Below are 11,078 nucleotides of genomic sequence, written 5' to 3'. Positions count from 1 at the left end.
GGTGGTTGATGGCGCGTGGGCTTGTGGTTGTGGTAGTTGCGTGGTGGAAGATGCGTTTGCAGGAGTTGCAGGCAAAGGGTCCATGGGTGCGTTTGGGGTGAGCTTGGAAGCAGGTGTTGGAGCACCCTGGGTTGAGGGCGTGGAGGGTGGTGGGGTCGTAGCGGATCAGCGGGGCTTGGGAGAGCTGGGGACCAGGGGTCGTGGCCTGGGTACGGGCCAGGCGCTGACCGGCGCCATATGAGGTAGGGGGGGGAGGGGTCAGCTGGGGGCGAATGGGAGCTGGGGGGCGGGGGCGTGCAGGAGGTCGCGGCGGGAAAGCGCGAGGGAGGGGGGACAGGTAGAGTGAGAAGAGCTGGGGGAGGGGGGTTTAAGGGTGGAGGGGGGTGAGTGTTAGGAGGTTTAGGAGATTAGGGAGAAAGATAGGAGTAGGGTTGTGAAGATAGGGGAGGGGGGGTTGTAGAGGTGGGTGAGGGTGAGAGGTAGAGTGAGAGGATAGGAAGATAGGTAATAGAGGGGGTGGCGGGAGGGGGGGAGAGATAGAGAAATAGATAGATAGAGAAATCGATAGATAGAGAAATAGATAGAGAGATAGGAAGATAGGAGGAGGTGGAGAGTGAGGGAGTTAGATAGTGGGATAGAGAGATAGAGAGATAGGTAGATAGGAGGAGTGAGGGAGGTAGATAGTGAACGGGTTAGATAGGGGAGATAGAGAGGAGGATGCGAGTGAGGGAGGGGGATGAGGCAGGAGCAGGAGGGCAGGCAGGGGGAGAAGAAGACGGAGGAGGCAGAAGAGCCGAAGGCAGAAGATAGAAGACAGAAGGCCGGAAGAACAGAAGAACAGAAGAACAGAAGAACAGAAGAACAGAAGACCGGAAGAACAGAAGACCGGAAGAACAGAAGAAAGGAAGACCGGAAGAACAGAAGAACACAGAAGAACACAGAGGAACACAGAGGAACACAGAGGAACACAGAGGAACACAGAAGAACACATAGGAACACAGAAGAACACAGAAGAAGATACAGAAAATAAAGAACAGAGGGCAGAAGACCACAGAAGAAGATGAGGAAGAAGAGAAGAAGAGAGAAGACGGGGAAAAGAAGAGTACAGAAGAAGATTGCAGACGAGGAGCGAGGAGGAAGAACAGAGAAGAAGAAAAGAAGAAAAGAAGCAGGAGCAGGAGAGAGGGTGAGTAGCGCGGGGCAGAGCGAGGGGCTGGGAGGTGGGGGGTACTTACTGTGAGGTGGGTCTCAGGAACTCAGGAACCTGGAGGAGCTGGAGGAGCTGCAGCGGCAGGGGGAGTGACCTACCCTTGGGTCAAGGGTCGCTACCACTGTCACGCAGCGGGCGCCATATGACGTAGGAGGGGGGGAGGGGTCAGCTGGGGGCGAATGGGAGCTGGGGGGCGGGGGCGTGCAGGAGGTCGCGGCGGGAAAGCGCGAGGGAGGGGGGGACAGGTAGAGTGAGAAGAGCTGGGGAATGGGGGTTTAAGGGTGGAGGGGGGTGAGTGTTAGGAGGTTTAGGAGATTAGGGAGAAAGATAGGAGTAGGGTTGTGAAGATAGGGGAGGGGGGGTTGTAGAGGTGGGTGAGGGTGAGAGGTAGAGTGAGAGGATAGGAAGATAGGTAATAGAGGGGGTGGCGGGAGGGGGGAGAGATTGAGAAAAAGATAGATAGAGAAATAGATAGATAGAGAAATAGATAGAGAGATAGGAAGATAGGAGGAGGTGGAGAGTGAGGGAGTTAGATAGTGGGATAGAGAGATAGAGAGATAGGGAGATAGGAGGAGTGAGGGAGGTAGATAGTGAACGGGTTAGATAGGGGAGATAGAGAGGGGGATGCGAGTGAGGGAGGGGGATGAGGCAGGAGCAGGAGGGCAGGCAAGGGGACAAGAAGACGGAGGAGGCAGAAGAGCCGAAGGCAGAAGATAGAAGACAGAAGACCGGAAGAAAAGAAGAACAGAAGACCGGAAGAACAGAAGACTGGAAGAACAGAAGAAAGGAAGACCGGAAGAACAGAAGAACACAGAAGAACACAGAGGAACACAGAGGAACACAGAAGAACACAGAAGAAGATACAGAAAATGAAGAACAGAGGGCAGAAGACCACAGAAGAAGATGAGGAAGAAGAGAAGAAGAGAGAAGACGTGGAAAAGAAGAGTACAGAATAAGATTGCAGACGAGGAGGAAGAACAGAGAAGAAGAAAAGAAGAAAAGAAGCAGGAGCAGGAGAGAGGGTGAGTAGCGCGGGGCAGAGCGAGGGGCTGGGAGGTGGGGGGTACTTACTGTGAGGTGGGTCTCAGGAACTCAGGAATCTGGAGGAGCTGGAGGAGCTGCTGCAGCGGCAGGGGGAGCGACCTACCCTTGGCGCGTTTAAGGGTGGAGCACAGCACAATTTACAAAATAGTTAGGGAAACGTCCTTTCAATCACATGATAAAATTGTTGCTCCTTTGACTACTAGGTGATCTTGAATTTGAACAGAGAGCAATCACTTTCATTCGCCATTTTGCCAGTGGAAGTTCAAAAATTCAAAATTCAAAGATACCGTCGAGCCTGAAGAAGTAAATCAGAGGGATACAAAACTTCCTATCAGGAATTTGCAAATGACAACAGAGTACAATAGTAGCAGAAGAGGGAAGCCAACCTCTTCCAAGAATGCCAGGACCAACGATTGTGACAATTCAGATAAATTCTAACAGAAGACAGGAAGGGACATCTAAGAAAGGGATTGAAGAGATAGTTACTTGATTCTCAGAGCTGTACCTGGTGCTGAGCTGGGTGGGGGTGGGAGAGAGTTGTGTGTAGAAATAACATATGGGTTATAAAAAGCACCTGATGCACAGTTCCTTGTATGCCTATCAAGAAGGTTATTTGCATCAATGTAGAGGTTACGTTTTTTCCACATCGCAGCTTTCAATGAAATTTGGAAGAAAGACGAGGTTTACAATGAGGCAGAAGCTACTAGGATCCATATCTGCACAGGATTTTGGGAGGGGGTAACTTGACAATTTTTTAGACAGTCAGGGACTACCCTTTGGGCGGGAGAGGTGCGGAGTAACCTGATTAAAAATGATATGAACAAAGGGGGGGCACCATTTTTGCATTTTTTGCTGGGACCAAACTGGTAAAATGAGACAATGTTTTCCATTTTCCTGAAGGTTTTTGGGTTAGGGCAGAGGCAGTGGTCTATCCTCTTTATTTTTTCATAAAAAAATATCGAGTGTGGTCGGAAAGCAGGTTGCCTTTTTTATGATGTACAAAAAAATCTCTGCGCAGTTTTCTTGCTGTGGTAATCTGTTCTTGGAGGAAGCCATTCTGGCCTTGAAGGTATGGTTTGAACGCTCGTTTGTACAGCAGTTGTTCTGCTGGCTCGTACTTTTTTTGAGAACCACTGATTGGAACTCTTGTTGTTAACAATTACTTCATTTCGGCCAAAGATGGCCATAAAAGACACAAGTCGATACAAAACATAGTACATATATCTATATACATATAAAAATAATAAATAACACTCACATTAAAACAGAATCATCAGCACCACTACTATTCCAAATTAGCACAGCACACCTCAATGTTGCAGATTCATCCAGCAGTATAGGACCAGAATTAGTGTAGGGAGGTAATGCTGCTCATGTGCACAGAACAAATTAAATTTGAGGTACAATATATGAACAAAACAATGTAGATTTTCCTAGTTTATGACAGAAAGTCTCATGGGATTTGTAGTTTCTTCTTGACTGCTGTGTTTATTAAAGCGAGAAGAGAAACACATAATAGGAGCCTCCGGTCTTGTCATAAAATTAAAATAAGCTAAAATACCCAAACAGTAAAAGGCTCACTGGATTCGTATTACAGGATTTTTTAGACAAGCATAATGATTACCCCTTCATTGTTTCTATTGCATGTACTATAGCCTCAAGAAAAAAGCACACGCTAAAGCAGATATCCGGTGTGTTCAAAAATTGCAAATGAAGCAAGGCCTCTCTACACCTATGGTGCCCCAATGAATTTAGGAGGGATTTGAACAAAAGTTGGTGTTTGAGGCTAGAATGCTTGCAGAAAATCATATAATATAACAGTGACTGTTTAGAGGTTCCATCACAAGTACAGGCGATGGTGGGCCTCCCAAAAAACCCAGTTGATGCCCATGGCTCAGGAGCCGCCAGGCTGTACCAGCTCTAAAGGGAAACAGAAGGGACTTCTCCCAATTTGTTAATTCCAATGAGAAGTACAGAGTGGACTCCGTGTTGACAAGGAATATGGAAAAGGTCAACAATGTGCTTTTCGCCAACTCAGATTTTACCCTTCTTTCCTCACAAAACTCCCAAAAAACGCACTTTACCCTGAGTTTGTCATCTTTCTTGATTTCCTCAGGTCGCGTAAATAGGTCAGATAGCCCTAATGACTGGAATGTTCTAGAAATGTAACTTAACCAGGGACTAGCACAACTTCTCTCCAGACTCACGCAATCTATTAAAACCTCTCTGCATAACTGTGCTTGGGGGTTGGTCCAAATGCTGACTCAGAGCAGAAGCGGGGCCAGTTGTACCTTGTCTTTGATGTATCACTGGGTTAGCTCAGTATGGGTAATATAGCTAGAGGCTGTTGGAGGTAACTGAAATAGCTTCTGGCAAATACAGTTTTCCACAGACTGAAGGGTGGTACTATTATGGAATTTCCAGATCCCTGACCCATACATAGCGGCCAGAACACATTGTGTATTATATATTTTAAGCAGAGGTACTAAGGTCTCTTTTCCCCTTGCACTTCGAAGGTTAAGGATTGCTCAGGCCGATCTGCTCAGCTTAAGGCATGAGTTGGACTTGTTTTTTTGTAAATACATCAGCGTCGGCTCCTCCATGAGGGTGGAGGAGCGTCACCCACCCTACCCCCCCCCCCCCCCCCCCCCCGCCAGCAGCGGAAGCTGAGAAACCTTTCTAGGGAAACAATAATAAACAGTGTTTATTATTGTTTCCTCATAAAGTGGTGGGGCAGCAAGGTTGACAAGTGTGAGTGGGAGAGCTGAGCACTCCCCATCAGTGCTCAGCTCAGCCAACAGTTGCTGGGCTGGAGAGAGCCTGCAAAGTCTCCCAGCCAATTCCATCATTGGCAGGATGGGAGTCTGTGCCTGCCAGCAGAGTAGCTTTAAGGTACGTTTATTTCATTTTTTTATTTTTATTTTTTAATATTCCCCCCTCTATATCCCCCCATGCTCACCGTCCTGCCCGGTCTAACACAGCATGACGTGACTGAAATACTTTTAATCAGGTTTTATTAAAAATAACCCGTAAAGTGCAAGTTGGCAGCATTATTACAATTCAAGTAGTGTGTCAGTCAATGCAAATATAGTGGTCCACATATGAACATATTCTCCATTTTGTCTGACATATCACATGTGTCACATATATGCAAGCAAGCCCGTTCTGGCCTCATTCCTCACCTCGACCTACTCATTAACAACATCTCCCTCCCACTGACCTCTTTCCCTGCCTCTTAACAGTGTCAAAACTATATTGCTTTATGCCCCTCCTGTACCGTTATATGCTGCTGTCTGTAGTATCCTAGCGTGAGCATGCCTCATCTCCCCTATCCACTTGTATAGCCAATAGTGGGTTTAGGTTTCCTCTTTGGTCAGGTTCAGAAACCCAGGAGCTCTCAGGGGAGTAAACACTGGATTTTTCAGGCATTCAACAAGTATATCCCAGGACTTGGCCTTTCCAATTGTGCTAAGCCCCCTTCTCACCTCTTGAAACAATACTCAGCGTCCTCGTATGTTGCCCACAGAATAAGGACCTCCCGACATTTGTGTACCTGCGGGCTAATAGCTGCCTTTCATTTCAGTGTGATTTCTCTTTTGGCAAGGGCAAAGGCCAAGTCTACAAATTTGCGTTGGACTTCTTGTTAAGCCTTGTTGAGTCTTATGAGTTTTCATTGAGAATATTAATCAGATAAATATGTGTTTATGATCACATTTAATCCCCCCCATTAAAAGCTTAGAGGAGATTGTAGATTTAAAGACAACTAGGCTAATGTTTTTTAAGTCTTTAACTCAAAATCTATTTTTTGTTTGTCCTTAAGTTGAGTCTTTGTTGTAAAGAAAAGAGAATGGAACCAGAATGTGGCTAGAGCAATCTATAAGGAATGGGCTTTGGCATTCAATAGGGCCTTTTTTGGAGATAGGGAGGCCAATGATGGATGCTTTTTCATACGATCATACTTAAGGGATGTGCAAAACTATTCAAGACCATTATTTTGCTGAGACAGGGACAATTATGACACAACAGTGAATTATGTGTCTTGCTAGTGCAGGTTGAAGTCTCCCAGGAATCTGTTGTATCTCTAAGAGCTAGTGCATTCTACAATGTTTCCAGCAGTTGTTTAATAAATGATATATTTCATCATGAGGGTGGCGTAGGGTGTGTAAAAGATTGAGCCTTGAATCAGATGTTTTTACCTTAATGGATAGGCATTAAGATGAGGAAAATTGGAATTTCAAGAGCTATTATTACTAACTTGGAGTTGACATTGAAGAGAACTGGGAAAGAGTTTGCAGATTGAGGAAATTCCAGAAGACATAAACAGCATTACCAACACAAAAGGATGATGGACGGAGTGCTGACAATGCAAACACTCACCCCCAGTCACAGATCTGGGTTTAATCCATCGTTCTTTTGCTCACCATGCCACCCGAGTTTGGACCCAGCCATATGCAAATCAGTCTTGACCCTGTTCCTCATGGGAACAGTCCAGCCTGAACTGCCAGGCCAGATCCTCCCTGGACTGGAAACAAGCTTCCTGGGACCGGTTTCAGGGTATCACCCTTCTTCAGCCAGGCTAGCTTGATTCCAGTGGCACAGTGAGCAAGGGACCCACGTCTGGGCATACCCTTCCCACTTGGGGCAACTTTACCAACACAAAAGGATGATGGACGGAGTGCTGACAATGCAAACACTCACCCCCAGTCACAGATCTGGGTTTAATCCATCGTTCTTTTGCTCACCATGCCACCCGAGTTTGGACCCAGCCATAGGTAGGTCGCTCCCCCTGCCGCTGCAGCTCCTCCAGGTTCCTGAGTTCCTGAGACCCACCTCACAGTAAGTATCCCCCCCTCCCAGCCCCTCGCTCTGCCCCGCGCTAATCACCCTCTCTCCTGCTTCTTTTCTTCTTCTCTGTTCTTCTGTTCTTCCTCCTCGCTCCTCGTCTGTAATCTTCTTCTGTACTCTTCTTTCCCCCGTCTTCACTCTTCTTCTCTTCTTCCTCATCTTCTTCTGTGGTCTTCTGCCCTCTGTTCTTCGTTTTTCTGTATCTTCTTCTGTGTTCTTCTGTGTTCTTCTGTGTTCTTCTATGTTCTTCTGTGTTCTTCCGGTCTTCCTTTCTTCTCTCCTTCCGGTCTTCTGATCTTCCTTTCTTCTCTCCTTCCGGTCTTCTGTTCTTCTGTTCTTCTGTTCTTCTGTTCTTCTTGTCTTCTGTTCTTCTTGTCTTCGGCTCTTCTGCCTCCTCCGTCCTCTTCTCCCCGCGCCTGCCCTCCTGCTCCTGCCTCATCCCCCTCCCCCACTCGCATCCCCCTCTCTATCTCTCCTATCTAACCCGTTCACTATCTACCTCCCTCCCTCACTCCTCCTATCTACCTATCTCTCTATCTCTCTATCCCACTATCTAACTCCCTCACTCTCCACCTCCTCCTATCTTCCTATCTCTCTATCTATTTCCCTATCTATCGATTTCCCTATCTATTTTCTCTATCTATTTCTCTATCTCTCCCCCCTCACCCCCTCACCCCCTCCATTACCTATCTTCCTATCCTCTCACTCTACCTCTCACCCTCACCCACCTCTACAACCCCCCCTCCCCTATCTTCTCAACCCTACTCCTATCTTTCTCCCTTATCTCCTAAACCTCCTAACACTCACCCCCTCTACCCTTAAACCCCCCTCCCCCAGCTCTTCTCACTCTACCTGTCCCCCCCTCCCTCGCGCTTTCCCACCGCGACCTCCTGCACGCCCCCACCCCCCAGCTCCCATTCGCCCCCACCTGACCCCCCCCCCCTCCTACCTCATATGGCGCCCGCTGCGCGACAGTGGTAGCGACCCTTGACCCAAGGGTAGGTCGCTCCCCCTGCCGCTGCAGCTCCTCCAGGTTCCTGAGTTCCTGAGACCCACCTCACAGTAAGTACCCCCCCCCTCCCAGCCCCTCACTCTGCCCCGCGTTACTCACCCTCTCTCCTGCTCCTGCTTCTTTTCTTCTTCTCTGTTCTTCTGTTCTTCCTCCTCGCTCCTCGTCTGTAATCTTCTTCTGTACTCTTCTTTCCCCCCTCTTCACTCTTCTTCTCTTCTTCCTCATCTTCTTCTGTGGTCTTCTGCCCTCTGTTCTTCGTTTTTCTGTATCTTCTTCTGTGTTCTTCTGTGTTCTTCTGTGTTCTTCTGTGTTCTTCTATGTTCTTCTGTGTTCTTCCGGTCTTCCTTTCTTCTCTCCTTCCGGTCTTCTGATCTTCCTTTCTTCTCTCCTTCCGGTCTTCTGTTCTTCTGTTCTTCTGTTCTTCTTGTCTTCTGTTCTTCTTGTCTTCGGCTCTTCTGCCCCCTCCGTCCTCTTCTCCCCGCGCCTGCCCTCCTGCTCCTGCCTCATCCCCCTCCCCCACTCGCATCCCCCTCTCTATCTCTCCTATCTAACCCGTTCACTATCTACCTCCCTCACTCCTCCTATCTACCTATCTCTCTATCTGTCTATCCCACTATCTAACTCCCTCACTCTCCACCTCCTCCTATCTTCCTATCTCTCTATCTATTTCCCTATCGATTTCCCTATCTATTTTCTCTATTTCTCTATCTCTCCCCCCCTCCCTCACCCCCTCTATTACCTATCTTCCTATTCTCTCACTCTACCTCTCACCCTCACCCACCTGTACAACCCCCCTCCCCTATCTTCTCAACCCTACTCCTATCTTTCTCCCTTATCTCCTAAACCTCCTAACACTCACCCCCCTCCACCCTTAAACCCCCCTCCCCCAGCTCTTCTCACTCTACCTGTCCCCCCTCCCTCGCGCTTTCCCGCCGCGACCTCCTGCACGCCCCCGCCCCCCAGCTCCCATTTGCCCCCACCTGACCCCTCCCCCCCCTCCTACCTCATATGGCGGCCGCTGCGCGCCACTGGCGCGCCAGAGGCGCGCCAGAGGCAAGCCCGTCTGCGCCCGTCCGCGCCTGGCCCGCGCCCAGCGCCATGACCCCTGGTCCCCAGCTCTCCCAAGCCCCGCTGACCCGCTACGACCCCACCACCCTCCACGCCCTCAACCCAGGACGCTCCAACACCTGCTTCCAAGCTCACCCCAAACGCACCCATGGACCCTTCGCCTGCAACTCCTGCAAACGCACCTTCCACCACGCAACAACCACAACCACAAGCCCACGCGCCATCAACCACCTCAAGTGCATCCTAGTCAACGCTCGCTCCGTCCACAAACACGCCATTGAACTCTGGGACCTCCTGGACTCCATAGCACCGGACGTCGCCTTCATCACGGAGACCTGGATGAACGCCTCCTCGGCCCCTGACATCGCCACTGCCATCCCCGAAGGCTACAAGATCTCCAGAAAAGACCGCACCAACCAAGTAGGAGGAGGTATCGCCATCGTCTTCAAAGACTCCATCAGCGTCACCACCTCCACCGAAGACACCCCTCTCGCCGCTGAACACCTGCATTTTCAGATTCGCACCGATCCGAGGACCACCCTCAGAGGATCCCTCGTCTACCGTCCTCCCGGCACACGCGCCCCTTTCAGCGACGCCAATGCCGACTTCATCTCCCCGCACGCCCTCGCCTCGCCGGACTACATCCTCCTAGGTGACCTCAACTTCCATCTGGAACAAAACAACGACTCCAACACCACCACCCTGCTCGACAACCTCGCCAACCTCGGCCTCAAACAACTGGTGAACACCGCCACCCACATCGCCGGACACACGCTTGACCCCATCTTCTCCGCCAGCAAACACGTCTTCTTCAGCCACGCCTCCGCCCTACACTGGACCGACCACAGCTGTGTCCACTTCACATTCCGACGCGAGACCCGCCACCTCCGCACCCAACCCATCCCTCGTCGACAGTGGAACAAGATCCCCGAAGAGCAACTCTTCTCCGCACTCGCCGCCAACCAACCCACCCTCACCACCGACCCCAACGACGCAGACCTCAACCTCACAAACTGGATCTCCAACTGCGCAGACATCCTTGCTCCCCTCAAACGCACGCATCGACAGACCAACACCAAAAAACCTCTCTGGTTCTCTGACACCCTCAAAGAATCAAAGAAAACTTGTCGCGCCCTTGAGAAAGCCTGGCGCAAGGACCGCACCGCTGACAACATGACCGCCCTCAAGAACGCTACCCGCGAACACCACCACCTGATCCGCGCTGCCAAAAGGAACTTTTTCACCTACCGACAGACTGGACAAAAACAGACACAACAGCAGAGAACTCTTCCGCATCGTCAAGGAGTTCTCCAACCCCAGCGCCAACGCCAACGCCGTCACGCCCTCACAGGATCTGTGCAAATCCCTCGCCACTTTCTTCCATCGCAAGATTAGCGACCTCCACGACAGCTTCGGACACCAGACCCAACCATACACCACCGAACCGGCATCCACGGCCATCACCCTCGACAACTGGTCCCACATCAACATGGAAGAAACCAAATCAATCATGAACTCTATCCACTCCGGCGCCCCTTCGGACACCTGCCCGCACTTCATCTTTAACAAAGCCGACGACATCATCGCCCCGTACCTCCAGACCGTCATCAACTCTTCTTTTTCTTCTGCTACCTTCACCGAATGCTGGAAACACGCCGAAGTCAACGCCCTACTAAAGAAACCTACGGCTGACCCGAGTGACCTAAAAAACTTCCGCCCCATCTCTCTTCTGCCTTTCCCAGCCAAAGTAATAGAGAAGACCGTCAACAAACAGCTGACCACCTTTCTGGAAGACAACAACCTGCTCGACCCCTCACAAACCGGATTCCGAACCAATCACAGAACTGAAACCGCCCTCATCTCAGTCACTGACGACATCAGAACCCTGATGGACAACGG

Source organism: Pleurodeles waltl, chromosome 1_1 (assembly GCF_031143425.1).
Source record: "Pleurodeles waltl isolate 20211129_DDA chromosome 1_1, aPleWal1.hap1.20221129, whole genome shotgun sequence".
NCBI lineage: Eukaryota > Metazoa > Chordata > Amphibia > Caudata > Salamandridae > Pleurodeles > Pleurodeles waltl.
Note: the sequence above shows the minus strand (reverse complement) of the source record.